This window comes from Dermacentor andersoni, chromosome 8 (assembly GCF_023375885.2).
Source record: "Dermacentor andersoni chromosome 8, qqDerAnde1_hic_scaffold, whole genome shotgun sequence".
NCBI lineage: Eukaryota > Metazoa > Arthropoda > Arachnida > Ixodida > Ixodidae > Dermacentor > Dermacentor andersoni.
The window spans coordinates 58,577,805-58,602,009 of record NC_092821.1 but is presented as its reverse complement, the minus strand read 5'-3'; the positions used below and the strand labels follow the sequence as shown (position 1 = coordinate 58,602,009).

General features: G+C 44.3%; 1 pseudogene; it reads right to left on the bottom strand.

Annotated features, from left to right (window-relative positions):
- Positions 1-2,211: 2,211 nt before the first annotated feature.
- The window catches only part of LOC126526248 (uncharacterized), a 29,799-nt pseudogene continuing 7,805 nt past the window's right edge, over positions 2,212-24,205 (bottom strand).

Here is a 24,205-nt window from a genome sequence, read left to right as displayed (position 1 = left end):
AAGGGTTTGCACATAAAGGAGGAGGGGAGAAAGGGCCCAATGTACTAGAAAGTATATCGCTAAGTATGGACAGCTGGGCTAGTTGGTTATGATTAGCATTATGAAACATAGTTCGAGCGCACATTTAGACAAGGACGAGGAGAGAAAGACAACACGAACGCCGGACATCAACTGAATTTTATTCATGGAAAACAGGGCTTTATGTACACAGGGGGAGGGGGTAGGGGACTGCTAGTGCACAGGACCACTAAAAAATATTTCCTTGGTCTAGGCAAAGGTCATCAGAGGTGTAAAAAAAAATTTAACAAAACGACTACTGTGTCAGTGCACCTTCTGTTGCACTCGGGACAAAAGAAATTGATTATCTCAGGGCAAACGGGGGTGTCGAACCAGCAAGGTAGGGCGGGAGATGAACAAGATTCTACTGAGTGATGTAAAAAAGAGAGGGAAGAGTTTTTCCTTTTTTATTTTTGTTTTGACACCTCTGATGACCTTTGCCTAGACCAAGGAAATATTTTTGAGTAGTCCTGCGCACTAGCAGTCCCCCACCCCCTCCCCCTGTGTACATAAAGCCCTGTTTTCCATGAATAAAATTCAGTTGAAGTCCGGCGTTCGTGTTGTCTTTCTCTCCTCGTCCTTGTCCAAATGTGCGCTGGAACTATGTTTCATAATGCTAATCATAACCAACTAGCCCAGCTGTCCATACTTAACGTTATCACTATAACCAAATATGAGATAACCTAGGTTGGCTATTCACACAAGGTTAACCCTTGCTGCCTGGAAAAATTGGAAGTAAAGGGAAGCCAGGAGAAGACAGGAAAGATGAAAAGTGAGAGAAAGACGAAGGCTGGAAGGAGGGAGAGACAGGAAAAGGCAACTACCGATTTTCCCCGGGTGGGTCAGTCCGGAGGTGCCGTCTACGTGAAGCCGAGGCCAAAGCGGTGTGTTGCCGGCGCCGAGGGGCCGTAAAGGTCCAAACACTCGGCATTGGCTCAACCCCCAGGATCCCCTTTTCCCCGGACACGGCTAAGCCGCGCACGGTTAGACGCGGGAGGGTCCAACCCTCGTGTGCTCGGGTACGTGGTGTCGCAACACACCAAACGCCTGCTGACGCAGACTGCGGGGGTTTTCGTAGGCTAATTAGGGCTCTCACTACACCTAATGAGTCTGTGAACATAACAGCCTTAGCGATATTTGTGAGCCGTGTCTGTCGAATAGCCTTAAGAATGGCGTATGCTTCCGCTGTAAAGATACTGGAGTGGGTTTAGTGCTCCAGATGTTGAAAATGAGGGTACCAGAGCTGCGTAAGCAACACCAGCTGGCGACTTCGAAGCATCTGTGTAAACTTCATCACATAAGTACTTCTCCTCGAGTTCCAGAAAATGCGAATATATGTGTGCCTCCAGGGTTCGTTTCGATATTTCTAAGAGATGTCACATTGGATAGTCTGCCACTTCCAAGGCGGTGGAAGCCGTGTAGGAGCCATTAGGACATTGTGTAACAGAGGGACCCCTGTTTTTTCTTAGAGTGCGTCCAACCGGAGGGACAGAGGAGGCCTAGCGGCTGGGCGGTTACGAAACAGCCTAGTAGTGGACAAGTCGCATATAGTAGAATGACAAGGATGTTTAACATCTGAGTTAACTTTCAGGGCGTACACTCTAAGCAAGAAATGACTAAAAAGGGTAGGTAGGTTAGTCTCTTTGGGGAGTAAGTGCATTGCCACAACCATTAGTCCCTCAAGGACGAAACATTCGTCCCTTCGAGAGTAACTGCAAAAGGACCAACTGTTCCTCCTCCAGCAGTTGCTCCCAAGGGGACTAACAGATGCTCCTTGCACATGCTCCCACAAAGGACTAAATGTTCATCCTTCCAGATGCTCCCCCTCAGACTAACAGTTCGTGCTGTAGGACTAAACATGTATCCCTGTACATACGCCCCACAAGGACTAAATCTTTATCCTTTCCAATCCTCCCCCCCCCCCCAGACTAACAGTTTATCCTCGCAGATTATCCAGTGGGGAGCACCACTTTCTCCCTTTGGACCAGCTTTTGCACTAGCTTTGCGCTGCCAGGAATGAATTCTTCCTCCACTGGGGATTAATGTTTCATCCTCACACGTTCCATATATAGCCTTCTGAGTGTGTGCCTTGGCTGAGGGTTGCATGCTGCAACTTGGTCAAAACTATGTCACAACAGAAAAGTGGGGTGGGGGAGTGAAAAATAGTTTATTTTCGAAGCAACATTACTGCTGCAGCAAGGTCTGTGCCACACGGACAAGTGGTGTCGCTTGGATGCCACTGCTTATGCCAATCAGGCAGCACAGAAGGTCGAAAGTTTTCTGTGCTTTCGCACAAAAAACAATATTGAAAGTCCAATACAATGCCATTTGTGTGGCGACCGCTTGTAGAAGGTTGGGCGCCTGGATCTCGAGCGCTTCCAGCTGGACCGTAAACTCTTGCACCTCCAGTATGTTGTCGGTGTGGGTAACGGTTGGCACAAGATGCACCGCTTCAGGCTTCTGGAAGAGTGATGCATTGCAAGTGGCCTTAGGAGTAATACCATTCAGAAAAAGCAATGTGTATTCAGAATAAAATACATGACTAGGGTTCAGGCACTTTAAATTTCTTTCCCCAAAATCTGGCAAACATTTTTTTGTCTTTCTGCTAATTTCTACCCCATATAATCTTTTCAGTGAACATATATCATCAGATGAACGTTCGGTGCCTTTTTGATCAGCTCACTAATTTTATTGATACTGATTTTAGCAGTGATAATTTCGTAATTTGCACTTAACATTAAGTTTTACAGTGCCCAGAAAAATGTATTGAGAGGCAGCCTTGCAAGAGTACACTAACACAAACAGAATTACCACTTATTTGGAAACGTTATGCAAGTACAGAGCTGGAACAAACACTGCAGAAATACATCCTGTGTTACCAGTGAACTTGCACAGTTCATCCACCACAGCAAGCAACTTTAGCATAAGGAGAGCACAGCCCCATGCTCCTCAGCTGTCTGCATAATTTAGCTTCTCCGCTGAATTTCTTTTTCAGAGGACGTAAAAAATATAAATTTTATAAAAAGAAGTAATGATTGCTAAGGCAACAGGGCCTGATCACTGATCTCGACTTTGCTAGGAGCCTTTTGTATCGAGCACGCACAGTTTCTACGGATTCATAGGTGCCCATGAATTGCTTTCTTAGCTCTCTGAGAAATTGTTTTAGAGATGCTTTTCTCATCTAAATAAATGCCGCAAAAAATTTTCTGCACGAGTTTTCATTCTTTTTTTTTTAAATACAGTAAGTGTATTTTATGCCTACTTTCAAATTGGCATCTTTGTACTTTCACATCAATCGCATCACATAGGCACCTTAGGTATAGTCGTGTTGCTTTTTCAAATCAAAGCATTTTCTAAAATGAGTGATTTATAATAAGCATAAAATGCGTACTTTATGCCTATTCTGAAGTTTAGGATATGCCCTATTAATGAGACATCAAGACATCTCGTTTAAATAATGAATGCAAAAGTTGCTTCCCCTTGCACTGCTGTTTATCTTATGTATCTATTTTGCTGCTGCTGTGGGAATATGCATTTCCTGAACTTCAGAACAGGCATAAAGTAGGCCTTTCATGCTTATAATAAATCACTGGTTTTAGAAAATGCCTTGCATTTGAAATATCCGACACATGGCTACACCTAAGGTGCCTATTCTGTGCTCATACACCATTATCAACCTTGATAGCCTGTTTACATACAAAGGTACAACCGAACATGGCAAAACCATTGCACCTTACAGCAGCTGTGAGCATTCTAATGTGTTCTGTTTGCCCTAAAAGAATGAAAGAACTCACGCCACTGCACACAAACGCCTCAATCCGTTCCTTCACCAGGCTGGGCAGCACAAATATGGCCGCGGTGAGCATCAAGTCTGAAAAATAACAAGGTGGTAGAAAAGAAAGATTAATAAATACGGCAAATATGAAAGATGAACTAGCCTCTTGACGCATACTGAAGTCCAACGTCCTGCTTGCTCTCTTTTGTTCTCCTTTTGCAGTCCTTTATTTACATTATATACTACATATGCACAGCAATTTGTATCCCCTAACTTTGAATATACAAAACCTAAAGAATGGCCAGGCTTAGCTTGGTTAAGCCAAGAATGCGTTGCATATTGCGCGAGTTGGGGCCCAGCTTTTCCTCCGGCGGTCGTGACGTCACGTCACGTGGTTGCGCTAAAGGTCAATGGTTGCTGCCCGGCCGCGCCCAAGGGCTGAACTGAGTGATTGCAATATGCAGCGCATAAAAATAGAAGCAACTTAATAACAAACATAGCAAACTTAAAAGAGAATAGACCGACATATGAGACGCGCAGCAATGAACAATGGCTCATACCCTCAATGGTGGCTACGCGGCCGCGCCCAAGGGCTGAACTGAGTGATTGCAATATGCAACGCATAAAACTGTAGTAGCCACAGGCTTTTGTTCATTCTGCTCTTTAATAATGGTGGTAACCACAGGCAGGGGTGCCGATGCTGAGATATAGTGTTTGCCACCTGCCTCAAGCTTGGGAAGCATGCGCATGACTAAGTCACTAAGCGCTGTTGCCACAGTTGCAGGCACACTACACGCTTTTAACAGATCATAACCAAAAGACTCTGTGCTGCTGAGTCCTTGTGCAGGACTGCTAAGTGCATATCGCTTGTAGAAACGGAAGCAGCTCATTGTCACTACACTGATGCATGGTCAGGAGTAGAGCGCGTATGAAAAAACCTTACTGCACAGACACTCCCAAGGCATACACGTACACATGGTTCTCTCGCCAATGACAGCATGAGCTTAGTAGGAAACGCACTGCACACAGCTAATTAAAAATGTTTCACTCTAAGTGACAGCAGGTGCTGCATATCCATGATATGGCACCGGTTTTCACTCAGTAGAAGATTGCTATAGGATCATTCCATGCAAAACATCCCAGACACTTAGAGTGACCATCGGTGATTTTCTTGAAAAAATTGGGCTAGATGGCTATTGTGTGAATAAGGTTTCACCAAAGTATTTTAGTTGCAAAAAATGTTTTGATCATGTGAGCGCTGAGATTTCCGCAAGGAAGCAAAAGTTGGTTGTAAGTACATATTTTTAATCAGGTCTGAAACTATGTGCAATAGCAAATTTTATTTTAGACAATTGTATTGGCATCGTTCTTTCATATGACGTCATAATTGAAAGCATTTTAGAATTTTCCATGTTTATTTGGCTCAGTAAAAATGCAATAAATGTTGCATTTTCATAAATTCTTTTCCATAAGCTGCGTTATTTTTTCAGCTACCATAATTTTTCTCCCTTTTTGCCTGTTGCTATAGTGTATGCTTAAGATAATTTGGAATTATTAATAAATATATCTTTCGAAAAGAATACCTCCAAAATTGGAAGGAAATGAATTTTATGCAATATTCAAGCCAAATTTAAGCATTAAGGCTCTCCAGATAAAAGTATGTGAGGTAGCTCAATATACGCACCAACCTCTTAGCTTGCGATTCAGAAATTTTCGTTCGAGTAAATGTTGCCTGAAGCGAGAAAACAATTTTTTGAATTCGACATCCAACATCACCAGCAGGCACTCTGTGTACATGCCGCCGCTCTCGTCGTCTCCGCGTTGTGTGCCCTTTTCCTTGTCATTTGCCGCCCAGCAGACGACGGCTAGTATACGGGGTGATCATTTTTCAGTTTTTTTTAATTATGGTGTTTTACGTGCCAAAACCACTTTCTGATTATGACGCACGCCGTAGGGGAGGACTCCGGAAATTTCGACCACCTGGGGTTTTTTAACGTGCACCTAAATCTAAGTACACGGGTGTTTTCGCATTTCGCCCCCATCGAAATGCGGCCGCCGTGGCCGGGATTCGATCCCGCGACCTCGTGCTTTCAGTTTTATGGAATTTTTTCAAAAATCCCATGTTGCAGATACCACAATTCCAGTCCTTGTGCTCGATTGTTCAGAGAGTTGGACCTGCACCAAAAATCGAAACACATCTTCAACAAAATTACGAACGCTCACTAATTAACTTCCTAATTAGTTATTGTACGGCACATATTGATTGTCAGACGTATTCATTTAGAATGAATTTCCAGAATGACACCGATTTCGAAATACTTCCCAAAGTATGGGATGAAATACAGTTACTTTTGTACTTCAATGCATAAAAGAGCATTTTGTTAAAGAAAAGTAAGCGGACCAACAGTGAATCTTTACGGAGAGTTTGATGACGCATATCGAAACTGGTGGCATTCTGGAAATTCATTCGAAGTGGATATGCCTGTCAATCTCACCAGCTACAGCGTGTAAATTTCAATACGTATTTCAATTAGGAAATTGATTAGCGAACATTTGTTATTTTGTTGAAGATGTGTTTCGATTTTTGATGCAAGTAATGTCCACCTCTCTGAACAATTCAGCTCAAGGACTAGAATTATGGTATGTGCAGTAGACAATTTTTAAAAGTTACATAAATCTGAAAATGATCACCCCGTATACGAGCTGTTGATTGCTGGGTGGCAGATGACGAGAAGACCAGACGACAACACAAAGACGACGACAGCAGTGGCATGTACACAGCGCCTGCTGGTGATATTGGTTGTTGACTTCAAAAATGGTTTTCTCGCTTCAGACAAAATTTACTCAAACGAAAATTTCTGAATCACAAGCTAAGGGGTCGATGCGTATATTGCGATATTTGAAATATCTTGATCTAAAGGGTCTCAATGCTTAAATTTGGCTTGAATATCACAATAAATTAATTATCTTGCCAACTTGAATTCGCAGGTATTTTTCTAAAAAAATATATTTATTATTAATTCCAAATTATTTTTAGCATACGGTATAGCAAGAGGCAGAACGGGAGAAAAATTATGGTAGCTCAAAAGCAACGAAGCTTATGGAAAAGATTTCTGAAACCGTAACTTCTATTGCTTCTTTTTACCGAGCCAAATAAACACGGAAAATTCTAAAATGCATTCAATTATGACGTCATATGAAAGAAGGATGCCAATACAATCTGTTATTGCACCTAGTTTCAGACCTGAATAAAAAATATGTACCTCCAACCAACTTTTGCTTCTGTGCAGAAATCTCAAAGAGCGCTCATGTAAGCAAAACATTTTCTGCAACAAAAATACTTTGGTGAAACCTTATTCACACAACAGCCGTCTAGCCTAATTTTTTTTCAAGAAAATCAATGATGGTCACTTTCCGTGTCTGGGGCGTTTTGCATGAAATGACCCTATACAAATGTGCACAGAGGCGTCGGGGAAAGCAGGACAAGTCGGCTGCCTGTTCTACCACCACATAAGCCGCTGCGTATGTTCCCTTTCATGGTTTGTAAATGCTCCTTGGCATTGCATGGCAATGAAATCTTGTTAAAAGTTAGTGCTTTGTGCTGTCTTGTCTATCCCTGTCATTCTCTTTGCACGCGTAGTGCGAAGACGTGGGATCATTCTCCACTTAGGGCAAGTTGTTTTTTCATCAACTTTCATTGCCATTAATTTAACATTTCTTTAATTCAATTAGTAAGTACAAATAATTTCCCCTACGTTGTCCTTGGTGTCATTGTTTGTTGGCTTCTCATGATACAAGTGTTTTCATGTGGAACAACAAGAAGTTAATGTACCTTTGCTGAAAGTAACCATACCGTTCTGCTCCGGCTGGGGTATGCCATCTTTCATTTTCTCCAGCCCCATGAGAAAATCTTCAAGGTGGCGTTTCTTCTGCGCACTTTGAAGAATTTTGTGGGCTATTGGGTCAAGGACTCCTCTCAATACATCAATCAGGCTCACATTAGTGATTGCTTTAAATTCCTGGAGGACCTAAAAAGTACAAAGTTAGAAAGCGAGAAATTAAGAGCAAGAATTCCAGGCAGCTTTATGGTGTCAGACACTACAGAAGAGCTTCAATTGCTCTGGTAACTGGTTCCTTGAGTTGACACTGGAATGGTGAATAATCTCGCATGACTTTGATGTTGGTATATCTACAATTGGAAAACTGAGCCTGGTGAATCAAATAAAATGCCACCTCCTTTATCACAAGATCTTTAACAGTGGCTCGACAAGTAGGATAGGAATAGAAGAAAGGGTAGAATTGATGCTTTAACGCCGAGATTTACAGAAATTGGCAGAAATTGAGGTATTACAGACAGCTCACTACATTAAATTATGTAAAAATCCATAAGCAGGAAATATGCGGTCATTGACCCGGGTATACGATGAAACTACAGAAAGTGAACAAAAACAGAAGAGCCGCTTTGGCTTCATGCAGACAGTTTTTGGCGACATGGTCAATGCAGAGTCCTTAAACACTGCAGCTTATAAGTTCTCCAGCAATTATCTCATTAATCATTGAAGACTGCATGCATTAGGTCACACTAAAATGTGCATCGTGTGAGAAAAGAATGCACAACAAATGCGTACCACGGAGCCAACAGCAAGGGCAGGATATTTTTCGACAATGTCCTGGACACTTGGCGTTTCTTCCGAAATCCACTTTCTCCTCTCGGCAAATGTGCGCATCATAGCATCTAAGAGGTAGTGGTGTCCGGAGAGGCTTTCCTTGCCTCTTTCTGCATGGACTCCACATGCATGAGCAGGCTCATGTCATCCTCAGCATCGCCCATGTCATGAGCCTGGAAAGGCAAGCACGGTTATGAAATACAGAATTTTCATGCCATTTATGCAATATAATTTTCATGCCATTTATGCATTTATGCAATATATAGTGGGCAGTGGAGCAGCGCTTATGACAGTATGCTTCATATGCATCATTTCTTCGCTCCTCAGGTGTTGCTGATCCTGGCGAATGTTTCACCGTCTGCGCCCCTGCATATCTACCCTCAAGTTGGCGCTTGCGCGGTTGCTGATCATGGCCAACGTGTTTTCATCGACAGCACACGTGCTGAGACCTACAAGCCGCCTTCACACAGTTGGCTGCTGGACAGGAAGCTCATCGCTTCTGGGACGACTACACCGGAAGAAACGCCCATGCCCGGCTTCTTCAAAAGCAACGCGCGGATGGTCTACCCCTTTAGTGGGCAGTGGAGCAGCGCTTATGACAGTATGCTTCATATGCATCATTTCTTCGCTCCTCAGGTGCGTAACAATTTGGCTTTGTACGCTAGACGGAGTGACAATCGCTCCCTATTGCTGCTCCCCTGCCCACTTGTTTTCTTTGATATTGTGTGCGACTGCTTTAATATGAGTCTGCTGTTGTTAAAATGTGGCGATGTCGAGGAAAACCCAGGGCCTCCAAAACCACAAAAATCTAGCCAAGATGTCGTTGCTTCTAATAGTGCTAATGAACTTCAGTCCGATGAAGTTTGTTCTGTCCTACAAATGCTAAAAGACATAAAAAAGACAACAGGTGAGCTTGCCAAAGGCCAGGCTGAGTTAAAAAAGGACGTGAAGGACGTCAAAACAAGCCAACAAGTTATTGAAAGCAAGCTAACTAACATTTACCGTCGCCTGGAATCGCTAGAAAAGAAATCCGAAACGCTTGACAAAGTCTGTAGTGACTTGGTCAAAGTGCAACAATCAGCGGAAAGTCTGCAAAAACAGCAGGTCACCCTTATAGCTCGTCTAGATGATCTGGAGGACAGAACAAGGCGTAACAACCTAATTTTTTATGGCATACCTGACTCCCGGGAATCATGGCTGCAGACCGAACAGAAAACAATCGCTGCCTTGTCGTCTGCGATGGAACGTGATCTGCCACCGAACTCGGTTGAACGCGCGCATCGTATCGGAACTTTTTCAGACGGGAAGTGCCGCCCCGTCATAATGAAATTAACCAACTTTAAGGTCAAGGAAACCATACTTTCCTCGCGGAGCAAGCTGAAAGCTAACAACGTTTTTGTTTCTGAGGACTTCTCGCCCGCTACAAGGCACGCAAGGAAAAAGCTTATCGAATTTGGTAAGCGCCAGCCCAATTCTCCCCCGTTTCAGATAAGGTTTAATAAGCTTTTTATTGGTAGGCAATCCTTCCTGTACGACCCAACGAGTGACTGCGTCAAGCAAATCACGCATGCACTGCCTAATGGCGCGGCCACAGCTGTCAGTTCTGGCAGTCCCTTTGCTACGTAGGAACACGCGAGGGGTAGCGGCCTTGTTTCATCAGCACATGCCACAGTGCTTCTTGCTAATGTAAGAAGTGTGATTAACAAGCGCGAAGCAATTAACTCTCTCGTCGACAACTGCGGTGCCGGTATAATCGCTCTAACTGAAACGTGGTTGCATCCTCAGGTGTACGACTGTGAAATTTTTGACGTATCCCGCTTTCATATCTTCCGTTGTGATCGCATGACTGGCCACGGTGGAGGTGCACTGCTTGCCATTTCGAAATCTTTACCTTGTCATCACGTTACCTTTCACAGCAACCTAGAAATAGTGTGCGCCTGCGTTGACCTAGGCCATCGAAAATTTATTTTCGCTGTTTGTTACCGCCCTCCCTCTTACCCGTCTTCTTTCACTGCCGAACTTCATGACGCACTACACACACTTTTTGTGCTGCATCCAAAAGCACCTGTTATATTAATGGGGGACTTTAACTTCCCGAATATAAATTGGAATGCTGGTCCACCTGCTTGTTATCCATATTCTTCAAAGTGTAATGAATTTCTTGATCTTTGTTCTTTATTTTCTTTAACTCAACTAGTCTCTGAACCAACAAGAATTTCAAAGGGTACTGCCAATATCTTAGACTTGATATTATGCTCTCATCCTGACCTTATTACGAATGTTTCACGTATACCTGGTGTAAGCGACCATCTAGTTCTTTCATTTAACGTTATGTCTCCTCTGTCCAAGCCGGCTGTTAAAAAAAAGTTAATATATGACTACGACAAGGCCAACTTTAACGATATAAACTTGGAATTATCAAACTTCCTCGACCTCTTCTTAAGTAACTTCGAAGATCGCACGGTAGACCATAACTGGATCATATTCAGAAACAAAGTACATGAACTAACTGATAAGTTTATTCCGTCGCGTATTATATCGTCGAACTCTAAGGCGCCTTGGTTTAATTCTCACCTAAAGAGGCTTTGCAATCGTAAAAAACGCTTGTACCGCATCGCAAAAAAATGTCGCGTGGCATCTAAGTGGGACGCTTACAAGGACGCCAACGAAGCTTACATAGCAGCTAAAAAACTCGCTAAAAGTATGTTTCAAGAACACACTTTGCCTACAATGCTTACAGAAGACCCAAAAAAGTTTTGGCGCATCATAAACCCTTCCAAAGATGATACAATAACCTTAGCTGATTCTAGTGGATCAAAAATACCCGACGCTGAATGTCCCCGTACCCTAAACTCCGTATTCTGCAGTAATTTCGTTGTATGTCCTGATCCTGTGTTTCCCACCCTAAATAGCTGCAGTTACCCGGCCATGGATTTTATTAGGATCGAGCCACTTGGTGTAGAAAATGTAATTAAAAATCTAAAGATGTCGTCAAGCCCTGGTCCAGACCTGATTACCGCAAAGTTTTTGAAAAACACTTCTGTTTACTCATCTTTATTACTTTCAAAAATATTCCAGCAATCTTTGGACACCCATCAGCTCCCTGCAGACTGGAAAATTGGGAAGGTGGTTCCACTTCACAAGTCCGGCAACAAATGCTCACCTCATAACTACCGCCCCTTTTCCCTCACTAACATTCCTTGTAAAGTACTCGAACATATCTTGTTTTCTCATTTAGTTAAGCACTTGGATGATAACTCATTCTTCACACGTGCACAGCACGGTTTCCGCAAACATTTGTGCTGTGAAACACAACTGCTTTCGTTCACTCACGATCTTCATCTTATTCTTGATAAAGGTTCATGCGCAGACTGTGTTTTCTTCGACTTTGAAAAGGCTTTCGACAAGGTATGTCACAAACTACTCATTTTTAAGCTTAGTAAACTAAATCTTGACCCTAATCTGTTTACATGGCTAGAGCACTTTCTTCTTAATCGATCCCAGTTCGTTGCATTTAATAACCACTTCTCTACATCTAGCCCTGTTGAATCTGGCGTTCCTCAAGGTTCAGTGTTAGGCCCTCTCCTTTTTTTGATTTATATTAACGACTTACCCAATGAAATTTCTTCTAACATTTATCTCTTTGCCGACGATTGCGTTATTCTTCGTGAAACTTCTGACGCCGATGATGCTAACATTCTGCAAAACGACATTAACGCTGTCTGTAACTGGTGCGACTTGTGGTTAATGAAACTAAACCCATCTAAGTGCAAAACCATGCGTGTAACCCGCCGTGAACTTCCTCTTCCGACCTATTACCTTAGTAATACTGCCATGGAAGCAGTTATATCCTACAAATACCTAGGTGTCCATTTAACCTCTACTCTTTCCTGGACTTTACACATCGACAGCGTTATCAATAAAAGTAATCGCATGTTAGGTTATATCCGCCGAAACTTCTCTTCCGCTCCGCCATCATTAAAGTTAATTTTATACAAGACGCTAATTAGGAGTAAAATGGAATACGCTTCGTCAATTTGGGACCCATATGCTGAGACACTAATCCATTCTCTCGAACGTGTTCAAAATAATGCCTCGCGTTTCATCCTAAGCAATTATAACCGCACGGCTAGCGTAACTTCTATGAAAAACATCCTCCAACTTCCACCACTTTCTGCTCGTCGCAAATGCTCTCGCCTGGCTTTGTTTCATAAAATATACTTCCATAATTCATATCTGCGCGATAATCTTATTTCATCCCCAACCTACATTTCTCCTCGCATTGATCATCATCACAAAGTTGGAGTTTTGCAGTGTCACACTAGAGCTTGTCACGAGTCTTTTCTTCCTAGGACGTGCCAAGAATGGAACCACCTTCCCGCCGCGTTGATTGCAATTGAAGACCAAGCACAATTTCGTACGGCCATAATCAACACCATCGCTTCGGGCTTCACATGTGTATGACTACATCACTTGCTGCCTTCTTTGCTTTCTTTGTTATGTAACTTTTTTTTTTTACCCCACTCCCCTCTGTAATACCTTGTGGTCTTGAGGGTATAATAAATGAAATGAAATGAAATGTTGCACCCCACACACCAAAAGAATGGCATGGCTGTAAGGAACAAGGTCTAAAAACTACAATCTATTTTCATAATAAACCTTGGCAGTCTGGACAACAAAAATACATACAGTCGAACCAGGCTATATCGCACTCGCAAAAAAAACGCCTATCAGTTCGATATAGAGCGTAATTCAATATAAGCCCGCTAAATAATTGGATGTCATAAAAGTGCATAACATTTGTAAAATCACTTTAGTGGTGAACCTAGCTTAGTTTCGCATGAAAGTCCTCCATTTTCTTTTGCTTGAGCAATTTCGCTGCCTGCGACGCACGCACTTCTCCACATTGTCTAAGGAGTCGCAGTCGGAGCAGCTTAGGCCGCAACCTTCCGCATTCCTGCAGAAGCACCGGACTAGTGCGAGCGCACCAATAACTTCGGAGGATGTGGGCAAAGGACCGTCGTTGCTTTCCTCATTGTGCCCACTTTCACTTGTGCTCGGTACAATGTCGGCAATGTAGTCTTCGTTTTCGGGCTCTCCCGTGATCGCCACACCATTATTTGCACTCACCAACTTATCCACCGTCGATTCGTCAACAGCTTCCGAAAATTCTGACAGCTCACTCCAAACTTCGGCAACACCACCAACGGCTTCGTCGCATTCATCAGAATTTACAGTCATCACCAAGCACGCAGAAGCCGTGCCGGCACGGCTGAAGCAATTTTGAATGAACCACTCGTACACGGCCGTGCGTACGCGTCGGGCACCACGGGCATCGGGTCGCGAGTTCGGCCACTTTAGCCCTAATCTCCCCCTTATTCTTCCAAGGTCATGCTGAGAGTGCTCCTCAAAATCTTGCATGCTGCGGGGACATCCGACTTCTCACCGCGTTCGAGTCGATTTAAGATTTCGAGCTTGACGACGAAAGGCAAATTCTACCGCTTCATCACGGCAACACTGCGGCAGAAGGCACACAAGGCGCGCACACAATTAAACAGAAAAGCAGCGAGACAACTGGCACTTCCGCCATCTTGCACGACGAGGGCACAATGGCCTCTGATTGGCTGTCTGATCAAGCGCTGCGGGAGGGCCAAGATCATTTTTTGCAGGGGGCTGGTGACTGCTCGTCCAAGGCAGCGCATTCTTGGTAGGGAGAGCGGTTGGATGGAGCCGCACCGCCGGGTTTGCCCACCACGGCGAGGGAAAGCCAACTTCTGGGGGCACTTTTCTGCCGCTTGACGTTCGATATATCGGGAGTTGCTGCTATTTTTGCTCGATGTAAGCGTCATTTTTGCTATATATACTCATTGTAACTACACGGTGTCCAGAAATTGTTCGGTATATAAAATAATTCGATTTAAACGGGTTCGATATCGTCGGATTCGACTAAATAATAAAATTCAGCTTATAACACAAGGTTTTCGTAAAACAAACATATTTCTTGCATTACATTCAGATACTAACGTATGAAGATATCTTAAGAAGAAAATGCAGCCTTCAAGCAATTAACAATGGTCAAACAAAGAATGTTACCGAGATTGACAAGGGGACTCGTCTGCCTCAAAGCAGCAACTGGTCTGCTTAGCAGTGTTTATATAAGCAAAGGTCACTCTCCTAGACATGCAATGGAGGAATATGAGAACAAGCTGGTGTATAGAGTAGGGCGAAGGAAGTCAATGTGTTCAATAAAATAGAAAGGGGGGAAAAGTGGTGGTGTTTAGTTCTTATAAGACGGGAACTGGGAGGGGTACTGCTGTTGGTTCTTCACCGAATGGGGACATCAATAATGGGGAAGGACCCACACATGCAAGCACACACTGCAACTTGGCTGGGGCCTATTTTCAGAAAACAGGAAGTAGAATAATGTACCGCTTAGAACTTTAAAAGGAGCGTGCATTTCTGACATGGAAGAAGATATGCTATCCCGACATTTCAAAAGCAAGCTTCTTCAAATGTCCAAATAATTGCCGTTCTTGTTTTACAAAAGAAACATGCTTGCACTTCATTGCATGTGTCATCACTTGGCCTTTTTGACACCTGCACTTATCAGAGGAGCACCAATCTGGTCATTGCTTATACTAAGCAACCCAAGTTTTTTTGTTTTAGCCCCACGCCGTAATAACTCTTATGAGCCCCTTTATTATCTTCCCCCAATGTGGCTCTGGCAGATTGCTATATGAAAGTAATTACGTCCTCGATGAAGATCTCTCAGTCGAAATGACAGATAACCATTCAAATAATCTTTTTTTCATTTTACATGATTAGAACATAACTATTCTTAATAGCTTAATTACATACTCTCAAATTTTGGTGGCACCAATCCTTCCTGCATAATACTTTGGTATTCATTAAGTAGGATATTATGGTAGTTGTGTTGTCTTTACAACTGAACAGCTCATGAAATGTTCAGAGTGGAGTGCTACCTAAACAGCAGGACTGTCCTCAAAATAATGAGACACTTCGCCACATACAAGAGATGGCCGAGAGACTCGCTTCTGTGTGACCTCCTCAGTGTTCCTGGTTCTTTTGAGAGGCAGAGAACCAGCGGCCTCATCTTGCGTCTTTAGCTTTCTCCTTTGATATTTTGCTTTAAAACGCAGCTGCACACGCCAGGAGTCCCGGAAATAAATTAAGCAACTATTAAAACTTTTTTACACATAATAGAAATAACAGTCAACGCAATTAATCAGCAGGAAATACGCCTAAATTGAACACAGTGAAGCACCATCATGTACATTTCAATGCGTGCTGCTGAGTGCTATCCAGACTATTAATGACGGTGCTGCCACCTACGGCATACTGTTGCGGCCAGCGCAATAACTGATTAGCATGTTGCCCTGCCTCTTCTATGTAACTGCCAACATTACAACTGGTGCCAGGGCATTGCCTTGCTCTGTAATGTGTAATACAGTGTATGACACTGAACAACAAAAATTTATATTACACATTGTGTGTCAGCTAACTTTTGGACCTGTACACTTATTTTGCACATTGACAGCACAGAAAATGTGACATGTGCTTACATATCCAGTTCCTGTTGAGTCAGCCAGGCTGGGGAACATTGTGATGAGTTTTCTCGCTGCCTCTTCATATAGCTTTCCTGGGTACCTATAGAAAGTAAAAAAATATTTGAGGCACTAATTATAACCACACTGGCAGTTGCACATGCAGAGCCTTTTTCGAAATGTCAGTGGCCTCAACAGTTACATGCCAGAAGGTCATCCAAGGTGGCAGTACAGCACATAAATGAAGCATGCGTATTGTTACGTGTAGAACGACACCGCACCTCTACCAGAATGTTACGTGTAGAAAGACACAGACGGAAGAAATTATTTACAGGCTGTTTACACTGGAGCCAGAGCGCCAGGCCGACATTCGCTCGCGCCAAGGGCACAGCCCCACTTTGTCGTTCTCGCGGCGGCTCGTCTTTTGAGCATCTCGTGATAATATCGTAATAATATAACTGAAGAAGCCTGTTCCAGATATGTTACCATAGCTTCTTATTTTCTTTACTTATTTATTTGTATATATTGCAGCCAAACATTTGGCTATAGCAGGAGTAGGAAGAGAAGAATGAATTTCACAGATACATTACAACTAATAGCTGTAAGAAATTCATCTAAAGTGCATTCATGTACATTCCTAGGCAAAGAATTCCAGCACTGAATCATATGAGAAAAAAAACTGCACAAAACCAAGTCTAAATGAGAACTATGCGGAAAAATAGTTTGAGCATGATATTGACAAGTATTTGAGGAGGCTGAAAATGAAATATAATGCCGAGAATAACATGGCGAACTATCATAAATGTGCAAAAACTTCAAACAATCAAAGTGCGACGTTTCTGGAGTGTGCTAAACTTCAGGTTAGAAAGGTTCGAAGAGGGTGAAAAATATCTATCATAACGACGACAGATAAGCCTAACAGCTTTTTTCTCTACTGATTCTAACAATTTGACATCTTTTTTATGATGGGGATTTCATGTGATGAAGGAACACTCCAATATTGCGCTTATTAGGGTTATATAGGTTAATAGTCTAGTGTGTTTTGGTGCGGATCGAAGCATGCACTGCAAATAATCGAGGCGTCGAAGAGCTTCTTGCATGTTAGTTTAATGGGCAAAGACCAAGTCATATCATGCAAAAAAAGAACTCCCAAATATTTATCCCAGGGAAATCCAACCTTAAGGAGCATACAGAAATACGCTCACTAGCCTGCTGCTGCTCGGTATGAGAGACTAAAAGATATGAAACAAATGCAGTGCTAGCTAGATGACTGCAGGAGCTAGCACGGTTTCGCTTTATCTCTGATGCCCCATTGTTACTATATATTCCTAACAATAACCTCATATGTGCTGCTAAGTTTGTTTCGTCACCTTCACTCCGTCACACATGTGCAAGTCCAGAAACATGGAAGGAACTTGGAAAGCACATAAAGTGTGTCACTTCATAATTGCGCATGCACTACGCGTCACACAAGCTTCTTTAAAAGGGACTACATATGTGGCTCCTGAATGAACAACCCTGCAAATACTTTGACCGGAGTATGCATTTCGCCCTTGCACAGTTATAAAGTAATGCCATGGCATTGATACTTGCATGGTATTATTAAGACTCTGGTGGGTTCCACAAGAATTTAAAGTACTAGAAGCTAGCATCAAGTTAGCACTGAGCTGCGCTTCACACAAAGGAGGCAATGCTGTAAAAGCTGCGAAAGTAGTGCAGTCATGGAAATTTCACTAGGCTTGTCCTGCAGGGAAGTTGTTTATCAGCACATTCTGCAGAACAACAAATTTCTTGGTATATTAAAACAACACTTCTGGTATAATCTTATGTGAAATTTCATATCGTTACAGACTGACATAGACTGACCTGCTATTTTGGCTGCAACACCTAGCGGTGCACTGTGGTCACTGGATGCAGAAACTTCCCTTTGGTCGTGATGTGGTAAATATTTTCCAACTGTGAAGCTTGTCACGTAATAGATGTGTCACATTTTTTGACGCACAGGTACGAGACTTAATAGAATTACTTGACACATAGAGCATTTTTCGGTCTATAAGTCGCATCTTTGTATAAGTCACATTCCCTTCAAAATGGCAGTTTTTCGAAATATAGGATTGCATATAAGTTGCACCGTTCTAAGGTGCATTTGATGACAAATTAAGAAAATGCAGTGAGTTACACCGAAAACACTGAACTTATATTTTTCACTTTCCTGGTCACAAATGCAAGCAGTGAAGAAAGCCTCCCTAGCCTACACAGCATTGCCTCCTAGATAAACGCAGTACATGTCAGTGCCATTACAGCAATTTGTGTTCTGAGCTACCGGATTTTTCAAACATGCTTAAGTTCTTTATGGTACAAGAAACGCTTGGAAGTATAATTTGAAAAAAGGGTAGGCGTGCAGACATAGACACAAGAGAGGACAATGAGACAACACAAATGCCAAATATCAACTGAAAGCACACTCTGTGGTAGAAAAGAAAGAGACCAAACTCATTTGTGCATGCTCCAGTATGCTAGTGCCATCTGTCCATCAGAAACACATGCAGGCCTACATCAGAGATCTTTTATGCTCTATTAGTCACTGAATAATACAACGACCTGTCTGCTCTACGTAGAAACGGCCGCAGCTGAAAGTAACTTTATATTGGTGTGATATTCTTGCCACACTGTTGTGGTATTGGCGCCGAGGACATACCATGGCGCTGTCTACCGTCAGCACCCGATTATGTAGAAAGTAGGATCACGTGCAGAGCATCTGCTACGGTATCGCCCACTGCTAGCCTTTGCAACATATCGGTGCATAATAAGGGCCTGTAGTGGAAAGTATTTTAACCGAGAGTCTTATTCAGTTGATTTGTATGCTGTGTAAGCAAACCCTGTGGTTAATTTTCATATTTCTGTGCCTTTTTTATACATCTTTGTTATGAATTCGCGCTGCAAATACATTCTGCTGGTATTGACGATAGAGCTTCTCTAGAAGGCAAACGCTCGCTAAAAAAAGAAGAAAAAAAAAGGCGGCTGGCTCTACAAAACAGTGACAAATTACGGTGTGGGAATAGATTCACACTTCATATCTGCATGAAAACGATGGCAACGCAAAATTATTGAAGGAAGTGAAACGAGCAATCCGTCCGCACCTATTTCAAGCAAAAAAACTTTCTTTTTATACCGTGCGGGAAGTAAACACGCAGCCATCGTTGCTGCAGGTATACTTGCACGCGGTATCACAACGTACTGAGTAATGGCGTTTAGCAAGGCTGACAGTTGGGCAAGTTGGTGAGTAATGATGATAATGTGTATGTGAAACATCCAACAGAATAGGATAAACCAGAGAAAACAGCAACTGTCTTGCTCCTGATCGACAGGTGGCACTACCATACGCAAGTGTGCGTAGATAACTTATGTGTATACTTTTTTTTTTGCCTCATTCTCTTCCCTTGTGTCTGTGTCTGCTTTCAAATTATCAATCCATACCAAGTAACTCAACTTACTGTTGTTCTAAGCTTGGTAGTATTAACAAAGTAGGTGGGGTGACGACTCACCATTGCTCATTGATTACATCACATGTTATGATTTGTACTATATTAAAACATTGCTACATTGTTGCCTTCTGTCTTTATGTGGGGTAGTGTGGCTTATCGGGGTGCTCAAGCGCAACTTTTATCCAATTATCTTTTGTTATGCATGTACACCAATGTAAGTACCAATCAAGTGAAAAATGAGTCAACTAGCCCCTTACAGACTTATATTGCTCGAAATCCTGTACTTGAAGCATGGACAAGGAAAAAACAATGTATGTGGTGTAGACATAGACTGCTGCTGTTTTACTAAGGTGGGCGATACCTGCCCACAAAAATGTGGGCAGGTATTGCTGCGAGGAAGCTACTACCTCAACTGCTGAATCTCCTTTCTATACCCACAACTGAAAAACAGTCTTCTTATGGCTTTTACAGGAAAACAAGAGCCACAATGGCAGCTCAATAAAACGTGTCACAGTAGCACATCACACACATAATCATGCAGGATGAAGTGCAAGCATGAAGATATCTCACAGCAATGACATGCCCATAAAGTAAAAGGAGTGACACAGCACAGGGATCAGAAAATTGATCACTCGGTCATTGATCCCAAAGATCCTCCTTGTCATACAGCAGCGAAGAGTGCACCCCACCTCTGTCCAGAGGAAGGGCCACATAACTGCTGCGCCTGCTCAAGGCAAAAGTGGTAGCAAAGGAAAGGAAGAGAAGGCAAAGGGTATTGACTGGTAGAGATATTGCATGTAACAAAAAACGGCTGCCAGATATTTTCTTCCTTTTTATATGATGTAAAGAGGTAGCATAAGTGATTTTAACCAGGGTGTCGAACCAAACCCGGACCAAAAACCGTACCCGAATTGGGAGTTCGGCCACAGCTGAACCTGAACCAATATTCTCAAGTGTGCCTGAACCTGAAAAAAACCTTAGCCATATATATATATATATATTGTCACGTGGTGGTGACGTTAAGAACACAGTGGCGATACTGTGAAAGGCAAAGAGAGATTTTATTGGGCGAACCTGTGCCCACAAAACAGGCTACACTTATAGCACAACGAAAGCGGCGAACACAGTCGGCGATCGTCGAAAATCTGATCAGCGGGTCAAGCGCGTCGGCTTTTATACAGAATCGTCGAATGTTCGTTGGGACCCGCGTGCCTTCCACAAAGTTCTACACCATTCGCGTCAGGCGAATAAATCAGATAACACAAGGTTCCGCGACAACAGACTGCGGATAGAAGCATCGATAACTTTCCAGAAACTTCGGATACATGCAAGCGCGTCCCGCGCTGTGCGATAAGATTTGTTAGACGGCGAAACGTGGTCGCCCGATAAATATAAGTACACGTGTCAATACCCCCCTCTTAAAAAGCATCGTCCCGATGCTACAAATATAAGAGCGAAACACAAAAGGACACTTATTAAACATAATTAACAAAACAACGAAAAGAAAGCAAGTCCAAAGGTCAGTTACGCGAAGTCCCAAAGTTCGTCAACGCTGGTGGTACGGCTTGAGTCGCACAACGTGGACAACTTCAGGTCGTGAGCGGCGTCGCTGTGACAGCGAAATGCCGTCTGGCACGACCTCATAGTCGAGTGCGCCAATACGTCGGATGATCTTGTACGGTCCGAAATAGCGACGCAAGAGCTTCTCGCTCAGTCCTCGTCGGCGTATAGGGGTCCAAACCCAAACACGGTCACCGGGCTGGTACTCGACAAAGCGTCGTCGGAGGTTGTAGTGTCGGCTGTCGGTCCTCTGCTTGTTCTTGATCCGCAGGCGGGCGAGCTGTCGGGCTTCTTCGGCGCGCTGGAGATAGCTAGCGACGTCAAGATTTTCCTCGTCAGTGACGTGCGGCAGCATGGCGTCGAGCGTCGTCGTCGGATTCCTGCCGTAAACCAGCTTAAACGGCGTGATCTGTGTTGTTTCTTGCACCGCCGTGTTGTAAGCGAATGTTACGTACGGCAGGACGGCATCCCAGGTCTTGTGTTCGACGTCGACGTACATTGCTAGCATGTCGGCGAGGGTCTTGTTCAGGCGCTCCGTGAGACCATTCGTCTGCGGATGGTAGGCAGTTGTCCTCCTGTGACTTGTCTGGCTGTACTGCAGAATGGCTTGGGTGAGCTCTGCTGTAAAAGCCGTTCCTCTGTCGGTGATGAGGATTTCTGGGGCACCATGTCGCAGCAGGATGTTCTCGACGAAAAATTTCGCCACTTCGGCTGCGCTGCCTTTCGGTAGAGCTTTAGTTTCAGCAAAGCGGGTGAGATAGTCCGTCGCCACGACGATCCACTTATTCCCGGATGTTGACGTCGGAAACGGCCCCAACAAATCCATCCCAATCTGCTGGAATGGTCGACGAGGAGGTTCGGTCGGCTGTAGTAACCCTGCTGGCCTTGTCGGTGGTGTCTTGCGCCGCTGACAGTCTCGGCATGTCTTGACGTAATGGGCGACGTCGGCGGTCAGACGCGGCCAGTAATACCTTTCCTGTATCCTCGACAGCGTCCGGGAGAATCCGAGGTGCCCAGCGGTTGGGTCGTCGTGTAGGGCGTGCAGTATTTCTGGACGCAGCGCTGACGGTACAACAAGAAGGTAGCTGGCGCGGACTGGTGAGAAGTTCTTCTTCACGAGCAGGTTGTTTTGTAGCGTGAACGAAGACAACCCGCGCTTAAATGCCCTAGGGACAACGTCGGTGTTCCCTTCCAAGTATTCGACGAGGCCTTTTAACTCCGGGTCTGCTCGCTGCTGTTTAGTGAAGTCTTCCGCGCTTATTATTCCAAGGAAGGCGTCGTCGTCCTCGTCGTCTTGCGGCGGGGGATCGATGGGGGCACGTGATAAGCAGTCGGCGTCGGAGTGTTTTCTTCCGGACTTGTATATTACCGTGACGTCATATTCTTGTAGTCTGAGGCTCCACCGGGCCAGCCGTCCTGAAGGGTCCTTTAAGTTAGCTAACCAACACAACGCGTGATGGTCGCTGACGACTTTGAATGGCCTGCCATAGAGGTAAGGGCGGAGTTTTGCTGTAGCCCAAATGATGGCGAGGCATTCCTTTTCAGTCGTAGAATAATTGCCTTCCGCTTTTGACAACGACCGGCTAGCGTAAGCTATCGCGTGTTCATGACCATCTTTTCTCTGGACTAGCACGGCACCGAGGCCTAGGCTACTGGCGTCAGTGTGGATTTCGGTATCGGCGTGCTCGTCGAAGTGCGCAAGTACGGGCGGCGACTGCATGCGTCGTTTGAGTTCTTGAAATGCGTCGGCCTGCGGCGTTTCCCACTTGAACTCGACGTCACATTTAGTTAGCTGTGTCAGTGGCTCAGCGATACGTGAAAAGTCCTTGACAAAGCGCCTATAGTAGGCACACATGCCAAGGAATCTGCGCACTGCCTTCTTGTCGATTGGCTGCGGGAACTTTGCGATGGCAGCTGTCTTCTGCGGGTCAGGGCGTATTCCAGATTTGCTGATGACGTGGCCTAGGAATAGAAGCTCATCGTAAGCGAAGCGACACTTTTCCGGCTTCAGAGTGAGCCCTGATGACTTGATGGCCTCTAATACCGTCGCAAGCCGCTTAAGGTGATCGTCGCAATTTCCGGCGAAGACAACGACGTCATCCAAGTAAACAAGACACGTCTGCCACTTCAATCCTGCTAACACCGTGTCCATCACGCGCTGGAACGTTGCAGGCGCCGAGCACAGTCCAAATGGCATAACCTTGAATTCATAGAGGCCGTCTGGCGTGATGAAGGCGGTCTTTTCGCGATCCCTTTCGTCGACTTCTATTTGCCAGTAGCCAGACTTGAGGTCCATCGATGAGAAGTATTTAGCATTGCAGAGCCGATCCAATGCGTCGTCTATCCGTGGGAGGGGGTATACGTCTTTCTTCGTGATTTTGTTCAGTCGACGATAATCGACGCAGAAACGTAGGGTTCCGTCCTTTTTCTTCACTAAAACAACTGGAGACGCCCACGGGCTATTCGACGGCTGGATGATGTCGTCGCGCAGCATTTCGTCGACTTGTTGTCGTATAGCTTCGCGTTCTCGCGTCGAAACTCGGTAAGGGCTCTGGCGTAGTGGTCGAGCGCACTCTTCGGTTATTATGCGATGCTTTGCGACTGGTGTTTGTCGAATCCTCGATGACGTCGAAAAGCAGTCTTTGTATCGTCGAAGCAGACTTCTGAGCTGTTGCTGCTTAATCACGGGGAGACTTGGATTTATGTCGAAGTCTGGCTCGGGAACCACGGTCGTCGGGGTAGATGCAACAGAATCCGAGATGACAAAGGCATCGCTGGTTTCCTGAATTTCCTCGATGTATGCGATCGCCGTGCCCTTGTTGATGTGCTTGAACTCCTGGCTGAAGTTTGTCAGCAACACTTTCGTGTTTCCTCCGTGCAGTCGAGCGATCCCTCTTGCGACGAAAATTTCACGGTCGAGCAGCAAACGTTGGTCGCCTTCGATGACGCCTTCTACGTCAGTGGGTGTTTCGGTGCCGACCGAAATAACAATGCTGGAACGAGGCGGGATGCTTACTTGATCTTCGAGCACACTCAAGGCGTGGTGACTACGAGGGCTCTCCGGCGGTATCGCTTGATCTTCCGACAGCGTTATTG